This window comes from Oncorhynchus mykiss, chromosome 13, assembly GCF_013265735.2.
Source record: "Oncorhynchus mykiss isolate Arlee chromosome 13, USDA_OmykA_1.1, whole genome shotgun sequence".
Classification (NCBI taxonomy): domain Eukaryota; kingdom Metazoa; phylum Chordata; class Actinopteri; order Salmoniformes; family Salmonidae; genus Oncorhynchus; species Oncorhynchus mykiss.
Window position 1 is genome coordinate 45339974 of NC_048577.1, and position 6000 is coordinate 45345973.

A 6000-nucleotide genomic window follows, 5' to 3' on the forward strand; every position below is an offset into this window, starting at 1 on the left:
AGTCTCTAATTTGTAGGTATCTGAAAAATTACTTCTGGGAAGATTATAAGTTTCCCTCAGAAACTCAAAGGAAGCAAAGGTCACTTTAAAGTATTTTTACTTAAGTACTTTACACCACTGGGGAAACCAAGCCAGGAAAGAATTGCGATATTACAACCTACTGTATGTGTTGTGTTTTGTTTGCTCTATACCCTGCTTGTTCAAATGCCTTGCCACTGTATTATATAGGACTAAGGCCGAGACAATAAAAGACACAGTGGCAGAACAAATTCACCCACACCAGTGTTTCATCACAAAACCGCAGAGCAGGGAGCAACATCTGTCAGGTGAAGTCCACAAAGCATATTGCATATAGGCTAACAAACAGTTCTATGACCTACAGCATGGTCAAGCAAGTTCATGTTCCCGACATTTTTGGACTACTAAACAACTATTGATTTTGAACCACAGACAGTTACCGCAAGTCGCAAAGAAAAACAGGAGCTGCCTACACTAATCCAGCACCATTTCAAAATCATCAAATCCCCTATGCTTAGTCTAATACAGTGCCAATCAAAATATACCTTAAACAATTTAGTCCAATCAACATCAGCTAAATATGATGTGGCTGTCCATGGTACTGATGTCTGTCTGTGTGTCTGTGCGTGTGTCCGTGCGTGCATGCTTGCAAGTAGCAAAGCATGTTGACTCACCCTACTTGTAGAGAAATGCCAATGCCATCCTCCTCTCTTGAATATGTGTGAAGGAAAGTTTTATATTTGCTTTTCTAATAACCAATTCGACTGGGTTCATGCAAGTGACTGATTGATCATGCCTGGGAGGAATTCTCACTATTCTCACCTGTACGGCTTTATCGAAATAAATCATTTAAGTCCTTGGGGAGTTTTGTAAATGAAATTATCTAAACGTTGGGCACCTGGGCACGTTTTACCCCGTTAGGAGATGTTGAAGCGCAGGATTCAGAGGACTACGATGGAGGATTTTGTGAAGGGACACCTTACACATATATCAGAGGAAGTCCAGGTCACTGGGATCATTCTGTTACGCCTCAATCACACCTACAGCATCACTGCGCAAAATGGTACGCAGCATCATCTGGATATGTGTGAAACGAAGTTCAACATTAAACTTCTGCTACCATTTCTGTCAAGCAATCTACACATACAATTTGATGCATACATTTGATAAATCCAACATATGCACCACACAGAAAGCACTGCAATGCACAACAGCCTCATTGCATTTTGGTACACAAGAAGTACATTCATTTCTGATGGAAGGCTGGTCATGGCTCACATCAACACCATCATGCCAGAAACCCTAGACCCACTCCAATTCGCATACTGCCCCAACAGATCCACAGATGACGCAATCTCAATCACACTCCACACTATCCTTTCCCACCTGGACAAAAGGAACACCTATGTGATAATTCTGTTCATTGACTACAGCTCAGCGTTCAACACCATAGTGCCCACAAAGTTTATCACTATGCTAAGGACCCTGGGACTCAACACCTCGCTCTGCAACTGGATCCTGGACTTCCTGACAGGCCGCCCCCAGGTGGTAAGGGTAGGCAACAACAGGTCTTTCGCGCTGATCCTTAACTCTGGGGCCCGTGCTTAGTTTCCTCCTGTACTCCCTGTTCACTCACGACTGCGTGGCCAAACACGACAAAAAAGTTCTACAGCTGCACCATCTAAGAGCATCCTGACTGGTTGCATCATCGCCTGGTATGGCAACTGCTCGGCATCTGACTGTAAGGCGCTACAGAAAGTAGTGCGTACAGTCCAGTACATTACTGGGGCCACGCTTCCTGACATCCAGAACCTATATACTAGGCGGTGTCAGAGGAAGGCTCCAAAAATGGTCAAAGACTCCAGCCACCCAAGTCATAGACTGTTCTCTCTGCTATCGCACAGCAAGCGGTAACGTAGCGCCCAAGTCTAGGACCAAAAGGCTCCTTAATAGCTTAATAGCTTCTACCCCCAAGCCATAAGACTGCTTAACAGTTACTCAAATGGCCATTTTTACACTGCTGCCACTCTCTGTTTATTATCCATGCATAGTCACTTTACCTCTACCTACATGTACATATTACCTCAATTACCTCGACTAACCTGTGCCCCTGCACATTGACTCTGTACTGGTACCTCCTGTATATAGCCTCACTACTGTTATTTTATTGCTGCTCCTTAATTATGTTATTTTTCTTTTTTCCTTATTTTTTCTTTTTGTTTTCTTTCTTTCTTTTTTACTTCAGTTTATTTTTAGTAAATACTTTCTTAACACTTTTTTTCTTAACTGCATTGTTGGTTAAGGGCTTGTAAGTATGCATTTCACTGTAAGGTCCACACTTGTTGTATTCGACGCATGTGACAAATCAAATTTGATTTAATTTGAAACACATTCACAAAGACATCTCCACCATCTGGAGAAGTTGAACATGTGGTTCAAACAGCCGGCAATAAACCACCACCCCAACGGGAACCCACAGATACCCCCCTGTGTCCTCTTCCCTGGTATATGCCATGCCTTAGCCAACATGTTCAGCCACCACTGTGTAACACTGATATTTTAACATTTATCAGTAATGCATGGTTGTATGCTACAGTATGTGTGATAGGCTATGTGTGAACGGACTCCAGATTCATATGGAAACATCTGTACAACTTATGGCTATAGTAACTGGAGATTACCACTCGCTCCCGGATGAGTGGAGGAGCGATCAATTACTCTATTGGCCTGTGTGGGTATACTTTATAAACACTTCTGTGCTGTCTCAGAGAAGGCTGCTGGAATGACAGTCTACAGGCAGTGCAGGGCCATTGAAGCCAGATGAGGAAGAGTTTATTTGTGGTTTGGTAAAAAACAACTGTATTTCACAGTATGTGGACTTTATGTAAATTGAGGCAATCCAAGTAGAATAACAGAGACTTCAACACTTGTCTACATTGTCCTTTCAGATTTGTTTAAATCTCTTAATTTAATTTAATTTTAATTATGTCTGATTCCAATCAAAACATGATTAAAAAATATGCTTACATGAGGTCAAAATGGTCACATAATCCACAGTCCCCAAATCAGATTAAATCATTATCATCATTATCATCTGAAATCATCCTGTTAGTTATCTTTAGCGAGTCATGATTCTGTTGTCCATAATGTTTACTGTTATAATGTTTAAGTCCTGAAATGTTTACTAAGTATTAAACCAAAGGACTGATCTCTGCCTCCCTGTGCCTCTGATCCAGCAGGGCGGAGATAGTGTGAAGATTAAAAGCTTATCCAATTAGCCACCTGCCGAGACCTGCTGAGCCAATCAGGCGCATGTAAGGCCTGTGTTCACATTGGAGTGCTGCCAGGAGAGGGTCTCAGGGCTGCCCGTGTAGGGGGAACTACAATGTCTTAGAATGGGTGGAGCCCTGTCTCCTCTCTTTCCTGGCTAATCTTCAATGAACACGCTGTTCCTCAAATAGTTCTTGAACAACGGTATCAGAGGGGGGGAAAGCTTAGATTACTAGAGCGTAAATACTGTAACATCACCACTGCACACGGAGACCCAACACTGGGATTTTTAGGTTTCACTGTTTTTAGGTTTAGGTTTCGAAGGGTTCTATATGATGGATTTGTCTGTTCACTTTCAATTCTATGGGGATCAGTTTAAGATCCGGCTATGTTTTGTTGATCTAGATATTTCAGTGACGACATGGTGTCCTATTGTCCTACACCTCTTCTGTCTTTTTACACATCCATCTGCAGGAATTGCTGTGTTCTGACTGTCCTCAGGTTTTATCTTCTGGACTGAATTGTCATTGTTGCAACAAAAAATGACATGGCACAACATTGCTTTCTCTTCAACAGCCAGTACTATCAAAATAAGACAATGGGCACTAAAATTGACAATTGAAAATCAGTGAGAAGGTGTGTCAGTGTCTTTACCTAGTCCTATTCGTCCTGGGCGGGACATTTTTTTAAATTTAACTAGGCAAGTCACTTAAGAACAAATTCTTATTTACAATGACAGCCTAGGAACAGTGGGTTAACTACCTTGTCAGTGGCAGAACAACAGATTTTTTACCTTGTCAGCTCAGGGATGCAATCTAGCAACCTTTCAGTTACTGACCCAATGCTCTAACCACTAGGCTACCTGCCACAACAATCTTCTTCCACTGGTGTCTGTCTTTGGCCACAGTCCCATGTCAGTCATAACAAGCAGGGAGCTCATTCATCAGGATTTGTGCTGACACTGTGGTCACAAAATCTGCAGAATGAAAAACAATTCAGTGAACCCATCAGTTCCTTCAAAATACTGCCCTCTGCAGGTAATGGGGGGAAAAAAGAAATCAACACAGTTTGGCAAAGGTCTGCATAAAGAGGTGTGTATTAGGCTATACCAAATACTTGGACAGATGAAGTTAATCTTTGGTGTGAGACATTCTAAAGAAAGAGTGAGTCTTGTATCTTCGATGTTAGTCACATTTCTCCCGACGATGCGGTTCTAGAGGTCAACTGAAGCTTTTCACTAAATACGCTCTTTCATTAAGGTGCCAAAGGTCATACATGACCATGACAGGATAATTACCGTTTTCCCTCATTTGTCATCATGGCAAAGAAGCCTGCGATCCAGCTCACATGGTCATAAATGGGTGTCTTCCACACAGAGCCAGATGTGACCCCAATAAAGACCCCTACACTGCAAAGTGGCTGCCCTTGCATGACCGCTTTTATTGAGGTGTCAAGGGGCACTGAGTCACAACACATTATGCAAAACTCCAACAGAGAAAAGAGCATTCCACTGATGATATAAGAATAGGTATGAACTCAGCCATAAGGATAAGTTATTATATAATGCTTAATTCTGCTTAATTCTGGGTCTTGGAGGAGCCATAAAAGGAGAAGTGGAGGAGAGTGTGCTTGCCTGGACGGTGGAGCGTAATGAAAAGCGCTATATAAATAGCATTTATTATTTTCAGAGTTTCTGTCAAACTTATCACACATTTCACGCTGCTGCATGAGTTATTGGCCAAAATCATGAGAGAAAGTTGAGTCCACTGAAAGGTTTGAAACGTTGTAATCTCTCCCTCAACGGGGTCAAATATGGGTCAAATGTTTTGTCCGCGCATGCACAGAGGTGCTCCTGGGCCAAGCGTTGCTACCTGGAGGGCTGTGAAAAAAACTTTTTTGCCAGTCGGTGTCGAAGCTAAAAAGTGAGAGTGCTTCGTAAACGTTTACCAGTAGGTTGGATATACACAAAATGTTTCACTTATTGATCTTGATGCAGTTATTGGTTATACTGGTACGTCCTTGCTAGCTAGCTAGACTTTAGTCATCTCTTCTGAACTGATTACTGTGTTCATCAATCGATCAGAAAAAAATCCAGAATAATATCACAGTTAGTGGATCCTACAAAACATTAATTTCCCCAAGACTTCCGGGAACGCTTGTGAAGCAGGCTCCGCAGACCAGACCGTGGTTTGAGCAGTCAATGAGAGATGTAAAATATTCTTCCTTATTGTTAATTTTCTCGAAATGTAAAGGCACAACCTAGATTCGAGACAATGTCTTGTGTAGGTGAACATGTTATTACTCCAACCTCGCCAATGTGACAAACTGACACGTTTTCATTTTCGTCAAAAACAACTTTATATCGAAGGAGTGCCTTTTGATTTGACGGATGCACATGCGCAGTTTGGCGCGAGATGACCGTTAGACCCAATGATGTGTGTATAAACCCTGGATTGACAAGATAGTAGCTACCACAACAATTGGATACTACGAAATTGGGGAGAAAAAGGGGGTAAAAATACAAAATAAAAAAAAGGAACACAGTTGGAGGAGTTTAATATCTGGCTTAGTAAAATAGACTGCAGTAAAAACCTCAGAACTCAGCATGCATTTCCCCTTGTTGTCTACATGGGGTGAACACAATCTGTGATGAAGACAGGCAACATATTGTCGGCTCAGGAGATGGCACGTTCCCTCTGTTCAGGAGCCTCA